Raw genomic sequence first — 17,745 nt, 5'->3', positions numbered from 1 at the left:
AGACACTCTCTTAGGTATATTGTTTGCCAAAACCAGTGCTGTCGGTAGAACGCAGGTGTACACAAAAATTACGGATTTCCACTAACACTCTCTGGGGTGGTGTTATCCACTGTCTGCTAGAAATGGTCCAGGAGAGTCTGTGGTAGTTCTGGCCTGGTTCCCTCATTTCTCCTTCTAGTTCCACTGGTTTCCTGGTTCTCATAGATGTTTCAAGGACAAGCAAGAGTGACACCATTCAAAGGGACAAAATTTCATAAACCAAGATACATGGCTGCATATCTTCAGAAGAGATGAGGAGGCTGTGATTGACCCCTACAAAGAGAAAGATGGGGTGGTGGGGCCTCCAGACACTACGCATACCCCTCGGACTTCATTTCTAGCTACTCACCGGGCAGAGCACAATGCATGTCCTGACTTACTGGACTGCGGCAAACAAGCACAATCCACAAGTGAGAACACCAACTTCAGAAGTTCCCCTCACTACTCCAGTAACCACACTGACATGCGGTCCTCCAAAGAACTTCATGCTTTGTTAATATTTTAACATAAAAGGTACATATTTTTCAAAAATGATTTGTTTGAAATCCTGGCTTTTCCAACTTCAAAATCAGCTATAGGACCCTATCTGCCACAAACATACTGTAATTTTTGATGGTATAATAATGCTAAGAAACCATTCATGAATTTTTATCATGTCTTCCCTACAAAGTCTGTTGTTCTGATTACAAATAAGTATGTTATAGGGGCTGGAGATATGGCTCAGTTGGTAGAGTGTTTCCTTAGCATGCATTGAGGCCTGGGTTTTATCCTAAGCACCGGATAAACTGAGCTCAGTGATGCATGCCTACAGTATCAGAACTCAGAAGGTGGAGGCAGGAGGATCGCAAGTTCAAAGATCCTCCTCAACCTCATAGTGAATTTGAGACCAGGCTGGGCTGTGGGACGCTTTGCCTCAGGACTGGGGCTTAAAAACATGTTTACATTGTCTTGCCTGGGTCATGACAGCATCTAAAAAGTCCATTTAAAGCACCGGAAAGACACTGTTGACAACCTATTAATTACAAATACTCGGTAAGTTTGATCATTAAAAAGGATGCATTCTAGAAATTTGTTACTACAGTCTTTTAAAGAGAGAGAGAGAGGAAAAAAAGACAGAAACAAAAACCAAAGCTGTATAGAGAAAGACAAATAATATTAAGGTTTTCCTTCCTCTGGAGATATAACTATTAGACAACCTGAAAACAGGTCTACCGTATGAATCTGTTACAGACCTAAAACACTAGTCCTGAAAAACCCTAGACATTGTTCATAAAAGTTTCTCTTTATACAAGGTAAGAAAGAGAGTCCAAGAGAATACAGCACTTGTGCAGGATTAGTGGCTCAGAACCAAAATAAAGAGCCTGTGGCCGCACCTGCCTACACGACACCCATTGGACCCTCTTGTCACAGTGTTTAGTTGTTCCGGTGGATGGGTCATGCAGTGAAGACTGTAACCATAGGTATGTCCTTCAGAACAGCTGACCATCGTGACAACACATATTTAGCTTCCCTGAGCTCTCCTTCTAAAGCAATGGGCCAAAACAGTTTGGGCCTCAATGAACGTAAACCTAACTGCACACAGGGACACTTCCTTAGATCCACGAAGACAGGGAAAACACCCGGGGACAGGATACAAATGGGAAAGGTTTGCCATGCCTTCGAGCCACGATATTGTCCCAAACAGATGATAGTTCAGGGTTTTCAAGTTCTCATGGAGATAGCGAAGTGTGGTAGCATACACTTTTAATACCACTGCTCTGGAGGCTAGGCAGAAGGATTGCTGTGAATTTGAGGCTAGCCTGGACTACACAATCAGACACTTTGTCTCAAAAAAAAAAAGCAAAAATAAAAAAGAAGGAAAAGATGGTATGGTTGACTAGGATCCTTATTTTGGAATTTTTCATTTAGCTCTCTCTCTAAGTCATCCCTGCTAGGTCAACCTAAGGTTGGGTTAGAAGCACACTCCTCATTGCTTTCTGCCTTCGGTGCTTCTAACTTTAGAATACAATTCCCCAGAATTTTACCCTTAAAAACAAAAACTAAACATTTTCTCTCTCTCTCTCTCTCTCTCTCTCACACACACACACACACACACACACACACACACACACACGAAGATTCAAACCTTCTAGTCCAGGTATTTTCTATGTAGGTATGCCTATGTGTATGTGCACACCCACCTTGCTCATGTGGAGGCCCTAAGTTGACACTGGGTGTCTCTGCCTTAACATCTGAGACAGGGTCTTTCAGCAAACCTGAGGCTCACCTGCTGTCTAGGATGGCTGACTCACATCTTCCTGCCACTGTTATTCAATGCTGAGATGACCTACAGGCTCACACCAGCACACCCAACTTTCTCCATCAGTGCTGTGGCTCCAAGCCTGGTGTTCAGTGTGTGCAGCAAGCACTTCATGCCTGAATCAGCTCCCTAGCTCCTCCCAGGAATTTTTTTTATGTTAACTGGATAATCTACACTGTTTTTCTGCCAGCTTTGAATTCTTGCTGGTCACCTATCTCAAGCCCATTTCCCAACAACTGATTTGGAGGCTCCTCAAGCCAGAATAAAGCCAGCGGAAACCACCAGGATCTACAACCCTAGATCCATCAGAACTCTCCCTAGGCCTAGGAAAAATGCTCAGAGGATCCCATAGGACATGGAGGAGTTTCACTGGAGTACACTCCTAGCTAACTGTCTACAAACTGAGTGGCCAGCACTGTGCTTACGTCTCTGTGTAGTCTTTGAGGTCTATAAGCCAGGGAGTGATGGGATATTCTTTTAAAAAAGGATTTAATTATTTTTACTTGATGTACAAGCATAAGTGCCTGTATGAATGTAAATACATCAGGTGTGTGCTGGGGTTGACGGAGGCCAGAAGGGGCATCAGATCTCCTGGAACTGGAGTTATATATAAGTTGTGTACCACCTGATGTGGGTGCTGGGAACCAAACCTGGTTACCTTGGTCCCTCTGCAAGAGCAGCAAGTACTCTTAAGCACTGAGCCATCTCTCCAGCCCCATCTTTTAAAAAGTTATTATGATTTTATGTGCGTGTGTACATGAGTATCATGGTATGTCTATAATACCATATGTAATAGGCATAGAGGTTTGAATACAACCTTTGGGCTCTGGTTCTCTCTTTCCATTGTTGGGGTCCAGAGATGAAATTCAGGTTGGGGACCAGACTCGGGCCATCCAGTATGCTCGACAAGTGCTTTTAACTGTGAGCCATCTTTCCAGCCCAGGGAATAACATTCTCAATGCACTTTCTTAATGATGAATCAGATCCAATTTTGAGCTCACATTTTCTTGCTGGTTCCAGACACTCTGTAAACTCTCGAGGCCTGCACTCTGAATGAGGCTTTGTGCACACACACGGCTTCCCAACTGGCCAAATGCAATTAACTCGCTGTCCTGGAGTTGGGAGAGCAGTTTCCCATGCACCCTGACAGAGGGTGACTGGTTATTTTCCAAGGGCACAGCCTGTAATAAAACTATCAAACTCATTATGAGCCTCAGGATATTAGTAGCGCCCAATAAAGAAGAGAATAACTTCCACCAGGACATGTACTGTATTCCAGGCTACAGCCAGAATGAAGGACACGCTGGGGACCTTCCTGGAGCCACAGAGTTGAGCTTATAAAAGGCAAAGGGCAGACAGGGTTCCTGAAGTTAAGCTGGAGAACAGAAATCTTAGGGAGGTGTGAAGAGAAAACCACTTTAGAATTTTAGGATTAAGGTCCACAGGCTGGGATGGTGATGTTGGCTCAGTTCTCTGCTTGCACAACTCACTAGGTAACATGTGGGAGTCATCCAGCAACCCCGAACTGCAGACCCGTCTCCTAGGTCTTCCCCAATTCTACAATTCTCTAAGTACAAAAGTTAGGGCTGGGGCTGGCCGAGGGAAGAAACTGGAAGGAGCGGAGAGACGAGAGAAAGAACAAGGGAATTGCTAGCACACAGATTTAAACAAATCCTATCCCATGGTTAATCTTCAGTGTCAACTTGATTTGATTTGGAATCACCATAGAAACACATACCCCGATGTTAACAGTGAGTTTCTAGAAAGGCTTATTGGAGAAAGGAAGATCTACGTCGGATGTGGGCTGTGCTGTCGCACGGGCTGGGGATGAGAAAAGTGGTTAAGCACCCGTGTTCATCTCCCTGCTATCCAACTGCTTCTCACACTCCTGCCCCTAGAGTCTGTCCCCTTGACCTGTGTGCCCCAACAAACCCTTCGTTCCTTACAAAGGGAAAAAGGCCTTATCCCAGTATCAGCAGGTCCAATTGTGACCATGAGCCCTTGAAGGGTGAACTGTTGGTGTGCCCTAAGGCATATGATAGCATTTCTCCTCTGGGAACAGAACTTTCTGTGTACACAGAAGACACGGGGGACAGTCCCCAAACCTTCTTTGTGAAGTAACTCTTATCCTTACCGGGACTAGCCACAAGGTCAGCAGGGACCAGCTTTTAGGGTGTAGCTCAGGCCTCCAATCTCTCTTCTAAAAGAGTTAAGAGTAAGGACTGCACCTCAGTGATTACGGGAGCATCTTTCTGGGCCTGGAATTTATATTCTTAATTTGTATTCCCAAATATCCAAGCACCCTTCACTCTCTGTGTCTCCAAGTAATTCATTAAAGCCATTCAAATCCACAGCCGGGATACTGACCAACTAAGGCTCTGTTTTTCATTGGAGTAAGTAAGAGTTTGCCCATTTGAAAAATATGTACTTAATAACTGGAGATGATAGTTCAACAGCTTTTCCTCTTTCCTGGTTTACCTGCCCATTACACAAAGTGGAGTTGCATAACCAGGATTCTACATGTGAAGTGGTTCAGGCACTCCTGCTAACAACTAGACCTCCATGGCACAGAGCAGAGGGGTTCTGTGATTCAAACTCTCCGTGATTTAATTCTGATTAAGACTGTGACAATAACTTCCTTTATTTTATTTTATTTTATTTTGTTAAAAAGAAAACAAATTATCTTTTTTCATTTTACATACCATTCCCATTTCCTCCCCTCCTCCCATTCCCTCAAACTTTCCCCCTAGCCCCCATCCACTCCTCAGAGAGGGTAAGGCACTTTGTTTTGGGGAAGGACCAAGACCCTCCATATTATATCCAGGTTAAGCAAGGTATTCATCCAAAGGGAATGGATTCCAAAAGGTCAATACAAGCATTGGGAACAAATCCCATTGCCACTGCCAGTGGCCCCACAGTCGGTCCCAGCCATACAACTGTCATCACATTGAGAGGGTCTAGCTGGGTCCTATGTTGGTTCCTTCCCTGTCTGGCTGGACACGGTGAGCTCCCATTAGCTCAGGTAGACTGTTTCAGTACATATCTCTATCATGGTCTTGACCTCTTTGCTCATATTCTCACTCCTCCCACTCTTCAACTGGACTTTGGGAGCCCGGTCCAGTGATCTGCTGTGGTCTCTGCCTCTGTTTCCATCAGTTGCAGCATGAAGGTTCTTGTTACTTAGCTTCTTTAGGGTTGTAGAGTGTAGGCTCATTATCCTTTGGTTTATAGCTAGTATCCACTTATGAGCGAGGTCATATCATCTTCATATTTCTGGGCCTGGGCTACCTCACTCAGGATGGTTTTTTCTAGTTCTAGCCATTTGCATGCAAATTTTAAGAAGTCATTGCCTTCTACTGCTGAGTAGTACTCCATTGAGTACTACATTTTCTTTATCCATTTGTCAGTTGAGGGGTATCTAGGTTGTTTCCAGGTTCTAGCTATTACAAATAATGCTGTTATGAACATAATTGAACAAATGTCCTTGTAATATGATTGAGTATCCTTTGTGTATTGCCCAAGAGTGGTATTGCTGGGTCCTGAGGTAGGCTGATTCCCAGTTTTCTTATAATCACCTAACATTTATGGTGTCTAAGACACTCATGCTCAGACATTAGAGCCGCCGCCTCCCCGCCCCCCATGCACTCTGCGATGGGGCAGGCCTGTGTGATCCTGCCCATGTGACCCTGGAAGAAGCAATGTCACACTGCAAGTCTGCACCCAGGGAGCCTCTTACTGTACTCACTCCCTCAGGTCCCCAACCCATGGCTCTTGCCACCTGCACACAGCGATCAGCGAAGACACACCTTAGCTTAGGTGAGCTATCCAAATGCAAAACAAGTTTTCATTTAATTTTAATATATGGAATACATTTTTAAGTAATCATTGTTGCAAAGATTTGGGGCAAACAAATAACACCTTTCAGAAGTTGGGCTAGATCTGAACCATTTTCTAGTTGGCTTAATTATACAAGATTAAGATCATTTCCCCACCAAGCCTGCATGCCTTCCAGTGTGACAGTCATCAAATTGGTAGAAACAAACACAATCAGTTCACAGCTAGTTGAGGTAGCCTGGAGAGTGGTTAAGAGCAGTGGCTACTCTTCTAGAGCACGGAGCTTTGATTCTCAGCACCCAAATGGCAGCTCACAGTCATCTGTAACTTTAAGACAAGCAGTTGGAAATAGGAACTCCCTAGTTTCCATACAGAGTTTCTCCCTGCCGTGATGAGCAAAGGACCTAGAGGCCCAGAACGTGTTCGCAGTGATTTCTCATCCAGGCAGTGAGGTCTACAGCTAAGTGATAAAAGCAACAAAGAGCTGATCCCATCAGCTAACTGAACAACGTGTTTATAAAGCTAGTAGTGTCGGTTGAATACCAATTGCTCTAGGGAGCAGGAACGGTTCAGGACCTGGTCTTTACCCATGGTATAACACTCCAAAGATTCAGTTTAATAAAAGGGTCACTAGAGCTTCTCTAGAGAAATGATGAGGAAGACTTTGGGATTGATGGTCCATTCCTTAGGAAGCAAAACCTGAGACTCCCGTGAAAGAAAGGGAGAGGACTGCCCACAGCCTAGAAGTAGGGATGAGTTGCCTGTCAAAGGCAAGAGGAACCCAGAAGGCTCAAGTAGCTTGGTGGACGAACATCCGTGGAAAAATGCTGAGCCCCCACGAAGGCAAAAGATGGGCATAAGGCCAATGCTTTCTGGAAATGAGTCTCAAGATACTGAACTAGAGAAAAACTGGTCACTTTGGAGAAGTCTAATGCTAGCTCCGTTCAGAGATGAAGTCATCTAGGGTTGTCCGAAGCTTGAAGTTAAGAATTAAAAAGAAAGAAAACTTAACACAACAGCCAGGGATGGGAGGGGAGGGAGGGACAAAGAGAGGGATGACAGAGACACAGAGACAGAAATCGACAGAGAAGAGCCGCCACAGGCCTTCTTTCCAAATTGGGCTACGAGCAGAAGTGGCAGGAAGCCAGGCAGAGCGAGGGCAAGAACCACCCTGGCCTTGGCAGGATTGGCCATCCCAGTGCTTGCATTTGTAACAGCACAGACATGTACAGCATGAGACGAGGCACAGTGGCCAACAGGCAGGAGCACTGAATGGTTTCTAGAAGTTGAAACTGCCCAGTCACCCTATAAGCATGCCATAGGTAAAGCCGGGAGCTAAGGACAAAAGATGATGAATTCTGTGTGCCTCTTTCCACATGGTGGCTGTGTGCGCATCCCTCCCCATGGTAACTATCTACCTTCTTCCTTGCATAGAAACTGGACCTTTGGGAAAGAAGGTATCAGCCAGCCACAAGTAATGTCCATGCTGATTTCAAGCAGGTGCAGCAGGGACAGGTGTGTGTGTGTGTGTGTGTGTGTGTGTGTGTGTGTGTTCTTGTAGGTCTGGGAGAGATACCCCTTTAATGAACCCAGAAGAACCTTCTGAAGTATAGCCACCCCATTCTGACCCTGTGTGAGCTGGGTGGGCCCCACCAATGGATAATTCTGGAGCCTGTTGCTCCAACCCATTTATTTCTTCAAGAAACAAAGCCTTCCCCTTTGCTCCTCCTCTCACCATCAACAATCTCCAGTCCTCAATGGAAGGAAAGGGCTAGGAGCACACTAAGTATCTGTCCAGGAAGGGCTCCTCGGTTCACTGATCACAGAGTCCAGTGTAACAGCCCACCCCCTAAAGTTGCCCTCTCGATGCTGAATTAGAGCACCCACACTAAGATTCTCTCAGCCCCATCCACAGGCCCCAGATAATCTCATCTAGAAGTGGTGAAGTGCTAGGGAATAAACTCCTTTTGTTTATATCTCTATTACCATCTGCGCCCTGCGAGACTCATATATGTGGTCTTGGGGGTAGGCATTACCTCCCCTTCCTGTTTTAAACACGCACGATGGGAACCAGTCTCTCGGGAGCTGCCAAGCCCTGTCCTGGAATAGAGCCCAAGAGTGTTGCACCAAGCAGGTGTGCCTCCTCGTGTATATAGGCAATGCCTGACACAGACAATCCGATTAATTGCATGGGAGTTGTTTGAAACGCCTCCCTTTATTTCCTGCCCAGATGTAAAGATCAGTCACCGAGTCCTAGCAAGCCTCACTCCTGGGCATCTGGCCACCACCCCATTTCTGCCCTGGTGATCATCACCTCCAACAGGCACCTCCCTAACAGGCTCCTTCCTCCTTGATTTGCTTCTAGTCCCACGCATGAGCCTTTGACTTGTTGCTGTAATCCGTCCCACGTGCCTTGTTGCCCGTAAAGAGCTGACTCTAAAAGATCTGATTTAAAACATATTTCAGGGGCTGAGGGTACAGTTCTTAGAGCATCTGCCTGGTGCATGCACACTTGGGCTGGGGTTCGAATCCCTAGTATTGCAAGCAAGCAAACAAAAACCCAAACAAACAATGTATTATTTTGTACAGAGTGAATCTGACTCTTGACTAGAGCAAACGCGGTTTTTCATCACGCCCCCACTTCACTACGCGGCTTTTCATCACGCCCCCACTCATCAAGCCCCCACTACACTATGTGGCTTTTCATCACGCCCCCACTCATCAAGCCCCCACTTCACTACGCGGCTTTTCATCACGCCCCCACTCATCAAGCCCCCACTACACTACGTGGCTTTTCATCACGCCCCCATTTCACTACGCGGCTTTTTACAATGCCCCCTCTTTACTGTCTCCCTGGAGCCTCCTCCCTCCCTCTGACCTCTCACACCTGACCCCTCACAGACTTTTGTAGTTCTCACACCTCTGTTCCCTTCAAGGCCATTTTCCTTCCTCCATCCACCCGGAAAAGACCCTACTTATCTAGGAAATCTTGGCTGGACGACCCCAGACACTAGTGTCTCACCAACTTCACCCCAAACTCCGTAATTTCATGTGACTGCCATTTGCACTCACTCATCTTTCCATTAGATGAAATTTCAGGCTTTAAACTTTTGTCAAACAAATGCACAATTTAATGCGTGGATACACGATCTACTTGAGAAGAGTTGGTTTGAAACACTGACGTGGAAACCATGGGCTATGGTGACTGACTGACGCAGTCACAGGGTGTAGGGTTAAGCTAGCCCCTTTAGGGGACGGGTTTGCCTCGGGCAAATGCGTACTGATAAATGGGCGCACATGCGGGAGGAGGCTCCTCCCTTTCTTTCCTACCTTCTGTGCTACACGGGAACCTCAGTTCTGTAAGTTTTATTTAATCATTAAATTTGTATATATTCTTTAATATTTGCCTGCGTTTATTCACTCCGATACAACAGGGAAACCCTTTACTCAGAATTACAGCACCTTACAAAGCAGGAGAGCAAGGCTGAAATCCCAAGAAGGTACAGGACAAACCCTCTGAGAAAGAGCAAAAACAAAGGTATAGAGACTGGAGAGACGGCTCAATGGTTAGGAGCACTTGCTCTAGAGAACCTGGGTTGGGTTCCCAGCACCCACACGGTGACTAACAATCCTCTCTCTGTAAAGTCACTTCCAGAAGACATGCCACCCTCTTCCAGTCTCCTATGGTGCAGTAAGCATGTGAAACAGGCATGCATGGAGGCAAAACACTCATGCATATAACATTAAAATAAATAAACCTTGAAAGAAGAAAGGGATCACAAAGGGCATGATATTCCAAAGACTAATTATTTGGAAAAGGTTCTGAAAGAAGGGTATGGTCCGGGAAAGAAATGTAAAGTTCTTCAGAATCAAAATGGAGTTGCTTGATGAACCCTAGCAAAATGAACACTGCCAGGAAGTCATGAGGGGCAGGTTCTTAACACATGATTATGCAAGAACTCCCATCGTACAAACTTCTAAAACCAATCCGAAGTACTTCTACAGGGCATTTCCCCAACAACTCTGGAACTTTAGGCTGAAGCCACTCTTGTGAGTAATAATTGTGATCAAGGATTATGGCCTCCAAATACCTGATGCAATCCTCCTCATCTGTGGTTTTAACCCCCCAACCCCGCTTCAGCCTCTATGAAAATGCTCATCGCTTACTTGGTTGTGCATATTCCCAGTGAAACACCCTGTTAGTCCCAAATAAACACCACTTTCTTTTCTTTGTAGAATCTCTCCCGGTTGCTTTTTCTTTTGATGGACAAGTTTATTCTGAGCTAGGATTCCACCACAGAAAAGAAGAATTACTGTAGTTTCGTAAAAGGACACTTGGGTAAGAGGAATACAACAACCATATTAAGTTATATAAATGGAACCTATACAATATGCATACATACAGTTCTTTTTATTAAGATAAATTCTAATAAAGTCCTACTGCTGTCGTTTTCAATAACAGATTTTAATAGCCCAAGGCATCCCTTCTACACTGTCTGATAACATAGTTTTTTTCTCAATTTTTTTTCCTGAAATACAGTTTGTTTGCAGTTCTGAGTCATTCTTCTAATAATACAGTCGCTTTCTCCAGTTCAGATTTTCTAGGCACAGAGAGATACCGACTCAACCAGACTGCAGGTTTTTATGGGGCAAGAATCGAGGCCTTGTCCAGAAAAGAGACTGGATACATTTGACAAGAATAGCTGGATTTCTTATATTTAAACATGACGTTCTGTGATCTCATCGTAGCAGCTGTCCTCATCGTCCTACAAACAGGAAGCCCACGGCAAACATGGCTGACTGACTAGGGTAGTCCTGCATGAGTCAGCACAAGCGCATTGGAAGCAGATGCCAGCTGGGCAGCCAGCCCATGCAAAAATCCCATCATTTCTCAGTCGAATGATCCCAAATTCGTGTTTACACAACTCCCTGCTCAGGGCATGGTACTGAGATGGCGGAATAATGACTGTCACTACGAAGGCAACGAGAAGAAATGAAGTACAGATGGCCCTACTTTAAAAATGAGGCTGAGTCCAAAAATGCCACCATAAAATCAGAATATACTAGGCCGAACTTCCTAAATATAACCCCAGTAGCACAGACACTGAGAGAAACGATTAATAAATGGAACCTCCTGAAACTGAGAAGCTTCTGTAAAGCCAAGGACACAGTCAACAAGACAAAACTGCAGCCTACAGATTGGGAAAAGATCTTCACCAACCCCACATCAGACAGAGGGCTGATCTCCAAAATATACAAAGAACTCAAGAAATTGGTCATCAAAAGAACAAATAATCCAATAAGAATGGGGGTACAGACCTAAACAGAGAACGCTCAACAGACAAATCTAAAATGGCTGAAAGACATTTAAGGAAATGCTCAACAATCTTAGCCATCAGAGAAATGCAAATCAAAACAATTCTGAGATTCTATCTTACACCTGTAAAAATGGCCAAGATCAAAATCACCGATGACAACTTATGCTGGAGCGGATGTGGGGTAAAGAGAACACTCCTGCATTGTTGGTGGGAATGCAAGCTGGTACAGCTCCTTTGGATATCAGTATGGCGATTTTTCAGAAAATTAGGAAACAACCTTCCTGAAGACATGGTAATATCACTTTTGAATATATATCCAAAGGATGCTCAATCGTACCACAAGGACATGTGCTCAACTATGTTCATAGCAGCATTGTTTGTCACAGCCAGAACCTGTGACAAATGCCCCTCGACTGAAGAATTGATAAGGAAAATGTGGTACATTTACAAAATGGAGAAAAAAAATTTACACATAGGAAAATGACATCTTGAAATTTTTAGGCAAATGTAAGGATCTAGAAAACATCATATTGAGCGAGGTAACCCAGACCCAGAAAGACAAATATAATATGTACTCACTCATAAGTGGTTTTTAGACGTAAAGCAAAGAAAAACCAGCCTACAGTCACAATCCCAGAGAACCTAGACAACAAGAAGGACCCTAAGAGAGACATACATGGATCTAATCTATATGAGAAGTAGAAAAAGACAAGATCTCTTGGGTAGATTGGAAGCGTGGGGATGATGGCAGAGGGTAGAAGGGGAGGTCGGGGAGGGAAAGGAGGGAATATACTAGGTGAATCAGGGGTTGTGCCTTGAGTATGAGACATCCCCCCACAGGTTTATCTGTTTAAATACTTGGTCCAGAGCTGGTGATACTGTTCTGGACAGTTCTGGGACCTTTAAGAAATCTAGCTGGTGGAAGTGAGTGACTTGTGCAGAGAGAGGACAGGAATGGGGGCTACAGCCAGGCTCTGCTTGTGGGCCAATCTGCTTCCTACGTGACTGAGATGGGAGCATGCAGCCTCCTGATCCTGCTGTCCGCGCCTTAGGGACTATACCTTCTCAAACTAGGAGCCAAAAGAAACACGCTCTCACTAGTTGCTTTTGTCAGATGTTTGGTTTTGAGCCACGAGAAGTGTAATTAACACGGGAGCCATCTCTGAGCTATAATTAACAAGGGACTTGGTTTATCTGCTGTCATTTCTATAACCTGCTATAATGAATTGTGAATAAAAGCTTTGAAAACTCCTGATTGCACAAATACACACAGGAATGATGTTATTTTCAGAGATCCTGACTGGGCACTGACGACCTCAGATAGATTCCAACTTCATCAAATGGGCCTGTGAAATTTGGTTTAGCTACTGTGGTGGGCGCGGACACTTGGACACTTGGTTTCAAGCTGGATCTGCTGTCGGGGGAGCATGCACACCAGCGGGAAAGGCTTTGAGAAGTCGTAGCCCTGCCCCGTTCACAGTTCACTCTTTGTTTCCTGTGCAGGGATAAAGATGCAGTGTGTGGGTGAACTTCCTGTTACAGCAGCCAGCTGCCACCCCTCCTCTGCCATCAGGGACCCTCACTCTGGAACCAGAAGCCGAAATAAACTCTTTCTTCTCTAAGTCACTTTTGGTCATGGTGTTTCGTCACAGCAAGGAAAGGCAACTGATACAGTCACACTGGGCTTTTTAAGGAAAATAAACCTGGCGGAAAGCTTTCTGTTTGAGTTTCATTTCTGTTGCTGTAACAGTTAGCTAGACAGAAAGTACCAGAGAAGGGGAAAGGGTTTATTTAGCTTACAGTCTCAAGTTACAATCTATCATTTCGGGGACATCAAGGCAAGGGACTCAAGTAACACCCAGAGTCAGGAGCAAAGGGAGATTAAGGCTTGCTCTCAGCTAGCTTTCTCCTTTCTTATACTGTTCAGAGCCCCCTACCTAGGGAATGGTGCCGCCCACACTGGGCTGCGTCTTCTTCCACCAACTAACCTTCTAGACGACTCTTCACAGACATCCTCAGAGAGCACCGTGATCTAGATCATTCCTCATCAAGACTCGGCCGAGGTTACTCAAGATTGAGTCAAGTTGGCAGTTAAGACCAGCCAACAAACTATCCATTTCCTAGAGTTATTTTAAATACTCAGCTCATTTCCCACTGTTTACCTACTATGGGATAGAACCCAAACTCCTTGTATGTAGTTTAGGTCATCACTATGAAGAGAACACTTTATGTCCCTTACCCTGCCTCTGCCTGCACCCTCATCACACCAAATCTTCTTCGTGTGTGGAGGCGTGAGCTTAATATGGCTTCTATGACAGATTACCAGTTTCAGCAACTTCACACAACACTCATTATCTTATTGTTCTGGGTCTGGAGATTCACCACATGTTCTAGTTCCCTTTCTGTGGTAAAATATTCTGACCAAAAGCACCATGGGGAGGAAAGGGTTTATTTGGCTCTGACTTCCAGGCCATAGTCTATCATCGCACAGGGCAGGAACTCAATCAGAAGCTTGAAGCAGAAACCCTGGGGAATCCTGCTTGTTGGCTTTATGGCTGGCTTATACTCTGACTCATGCTCAGCTGGCTTTTCAAACAGCTCAGGCCCTCCTGGCTGAGGAATAGTGCCTCCTGCAGTGGACTGGGCCCTTCTATCAAGTAGTATTTAAAAAAATGTCCAATTTAACCAGACCAAAGTCTATCCTTTCTATAGAGTTAGAATTGGCATTTGGAACAGAAGGTGTAAAGCTTCCCAATACATTTTACACTTTGGGTATAGGATGTATTTTATGGACTTATGGTTAACTTGGGTGTTTGATTTTTTATTTGCAAGGCTTTCTTAATAACAAAACACATATAATAATACTAATACTAATAATACTACTACTACAAAAGGACAGTGCCCCGCAGACATGCCCACAGGCCAATCTGATCTGGGCAGCTCTTTAACTTGCTCTTCCCTCTTAGGTTGTGTATGTTGACAATGGCGCTAATCAGCACACTGTACCTTAATGGGCTAAATTCAAGGCTCTGGTAAAGGAAGAACCTGGATCCTTGCTTTTGCAGCTGCCCACACTCTCTTGTGAGGCCTTTCATCTTCGAGGCCTGCAGCAGCCAAAGGAATCTTTCTCAAGACTCCACTGCATTCCTCCTTAGCCTAGGCAAGCCCTGTGATGACACGGGGCCCATGTGGATAGGTATGGCATTGTATTCCTATGTGAAGGCTCCTTCTCCATCATCCAGAAAGTCACTTCATAGTCAGGCATGGAGGCATTTTTCCTGCCCACCATAGTAAGTTCCTTCTGGATAGAGAACCCATTTCTCTGCTTCAAAGGCTCTGAACCCACTCTCAGTATTCCCTGAGAGGCTATGCAAAGTCACCACTTCCTCCTCCAGACCCACGGAGGTCAGTTTCCCCTGCCTCCTCAGGCCCACACACAACACGTATTTTGTACTCCAAGTGATTTGTCTTCAGGAATATCACTCCAACTAGACGGTGAGTCACGATGTCTTACTCATCCTTGCAGCTTCGGAAGCCTAACCGTAAAAGTTTGTGGGAAAGAGAATTTAATGTGCTATTTCAATGCAGGAAGAGACCTCAGGTGGGGAGGCAGGGGCAAGACCAATCCATTACAGAGCCTCTGTTTGGAGCCTAACTGCTAAATGACTTTGTCAGCCTTTAATTAATTATGAGCACATAACCAACCAAGCAACCCCTATTCTTTTAACCATTCCAGGGAGGGACCATGGCAAATTCAAAACCAACCTTGGTACCTTAATGCTGAGGCTGATTTTAACTATAACGTGATTGGCCACAGAAACTGTATAAGTGTTCTCCGGGTTTGGCTAGAAAAGACAACTTGTACCCCAAGCGCTAGGACAGATTCTAGGTTAGGCTAGTGCTACTATCCACAAGTTTCCTGCATACAGACACGCTCGCCTAGCAAAGCCAGCTGGGTTGGTTAGAGATTGAAAGCAATTTGGTCACAACAGGAGTCTCTTGGTCTTTAAGTGTTCAAAAGTTCTTGAAAAAAAGCTATTGAAAGTACAAACTAAGCAGTAGTTGTATTGCTTAAATAGCTTTAGACATCTTAACTGTAAGCCAAAGTGTGTGTGTGTGGGGGGGGAGGGGTTGGATAAATTAAGGTCACATGAATGTGGGGAGATCTACTTTTAAAGCCAACGGTCTGTTACGTGTATATATATTAGTGTCACTAGCAAAATAATCGGGCACAGAAACACAAACACTTCTAAAACCTAGAAGTGCTGAACCTGAGCGTCAAGGACCTAAGGCTAAGCAGGAAGGAGAGATTATCCTGTTTTTTTTGTCTCCTAAATACAAAGCCCCCTTTGTTGTTCTTCATCATTAGTAATAATAAAACACTTTTCAACCTAATTCCTTTGGTTTTGTTAATGTTAAGGTTGTGAGAACCCAGTTTGTGCAGTTCAGGGCCCTGGGATAAACCAGCCTTTGGTAACATTTCACTGTGTTTCCCAACACTGAAAATACTTGGTAATTTTAGAACCACCTGGCGGCCCATTAATCTATATGAAACTCCAGAGTCATATAAGGTAAGCAGAGGCTCAGCCCCCTGCTATGATCCAGGAAAGCAAGGCGAAGGAGACAGTCTACCTATTTCCATCTTCACAGCATGAGGCGTAGCTACATGAGGCAATCATGGCAGATTTCAAACGTGATGCATTGCATACAACCAGGAAGCATAAACCATCCATGCGCTGGGTTCCTCAAACTTGTAAATATTTTAATACATGTATATAGGTAGCTGTAGGGGTAAACAGTAAAGTTGCAGAGGCATTTTGTGTATTAGCCCAATGTCTGCAAGCTACCTTGCTCTAATTTAGTCTCTCCTAAAATAATTCCTTTTCCCCTCTTGCATATTTCATCCTGAACATTTCACTATGCTGAGTATAGTAGCAACTTTAAAAAAAAGTGTTTCATCTAGAAACGAAGTGAGAAAACTTAAAAACCACTGCGTTTCTGCAGGGCTGTTTCCAAGTTTTTAACATAAAGCCAGAGTAAAATAAAGATCTCTGCAGTAACCAAACTTTGAACAAGTGTCGTTCAAAACAATCACAACGGAACCATAATATTTTCTGCAGTGTGAGCAGCTAAAAGCACCTGCAAAACGTTTTCTTTTCTTTTTTCCTAGTTTGCTAATAAACCTGGGAATTTGCAATCCCAGGCCACTTTAGAGAGGGAGACAAGCAACGCTCAAGTTTAAAATGAATTGACTCTACATTTACTTTTCTTAGCCAAAGAAGCATGTTTCCCCATTCCCGGCCACGAGGCAATTCCGTGTCAACTTGCTACGGTGTCAAATGCGACAAACTCCAAGAGCTCCAGTGACGAGGAGGCGGCTCTAAGCACCCGCTGCTTCCCAGACTCCTGCAGCATCAGGACGCGGCGCCCTCGGGGCTCCCCACGCCGCCTTCTGGGCAAAGGCCAGTACACCCCCTTCTCTGTCTGGGGAAACTGAGGCACCATAACGCGAACGATCCCAAGCTCAGAGAAGGCGTCCTCCTCCTCCCGGGAGATCCGTGAGGCTCTGGGTCAGTGCGCTGTAGACAGCTCGCTCCTGGCCCTTAGAAGGTTGTGGCACCAGCTTGGAACTCGGCTGTCCCTAACCCACCAGCCCCCGCCCTGCACGTATTTCCAGCATCCTGCCACCAGACGCGAGCTGAGACCGCAGGGCACCTCCAGGCGTAGCCTCCGCCAGCCCAGGCGTCCGAAAGTTGCGCAGCTCGGGTGACCGCTGACCACCAACCCTGCGCGGGGCTCCTTCCTACCGTACCTCACCGCCCAGGCTCGCCCGCCCGGTGCCCTCACTGACCTGACACCGTTGCGCCACCCCGGTGGTCGCCGTGCGCCGCTCGCCATGGCCACCCGGATAGGTCTGCAGCACCCAGCGCGTACCAACCTCCTCCGCCCGCGCTGCTTCTGGATGCGGGCTGCAAGCCCCGCCGCCGGGAGTCGGAGCTTTCCACCTACGGGCGCCGGAGCCGGCAAGAGCCGAGCATGCCCAGTGCGGCTCCCGGCAACGCCGAGGCGGGGAGCGCGCTGCAGAACCGGGTTTTCGCGGCTGCCGAGGGAGGAGGCGGGTCGCTGCGGGCGGTGGGCTCCACCCACCAGGGGCGGGCCCCGCAGTCCGCGGGGAAGCGCCGCGCTCGGCGAGCTCCGGCTCTGGGCGGGACCGCGCGGCCACCAGCCGTGCTCGTGCGAGCCGAGGTGACCTAC

The 17,745-nt window shown here is 45.9% G+C and overlaps 1 protein-coding gene across 1 annotated transcript in view; it reads right to left on the bottom strand.

The window, feature by feature from the left end:
- Mfap3l (microfibril associated protein 3 like) overlaps nt 1-17,509 on the bottom strand; it is a 44,908-nt gene extending 27,399 nt beyond the window's left edge. The window contains exon 1 of the mRNA XM_041673675.1: nt 17,342-17,509. The gene's annotated coding sequence lies outside the window, so the exon portion shown is untranslated. The remainder of the gene's footprint in view (nt 1-17,341) is intronic.
- Between the last annotated feature and the right edge of the window lie 236 nt (nt 17,510-17,745).

Source organism: Microtus oregoni, unplaced genomic scaffold (assembly GCF_018167655.1).
Source record: "Microtus oregoni isolate MIOR12 unplaced genomic scaffold, Mior012 000024F_ref0000369, whole genome shotgun sequence".
Lineage (NCBI taxonomy): Eukaryota > Metazoa > Chordata > Mammalia > Rodentia > Cricetidae > Microtus > Microtus oregoni.
Note: the sequence above shows the minus strand (reverse complement) of the source record. Positions and strands in the feature narration are given on the sequence as shown.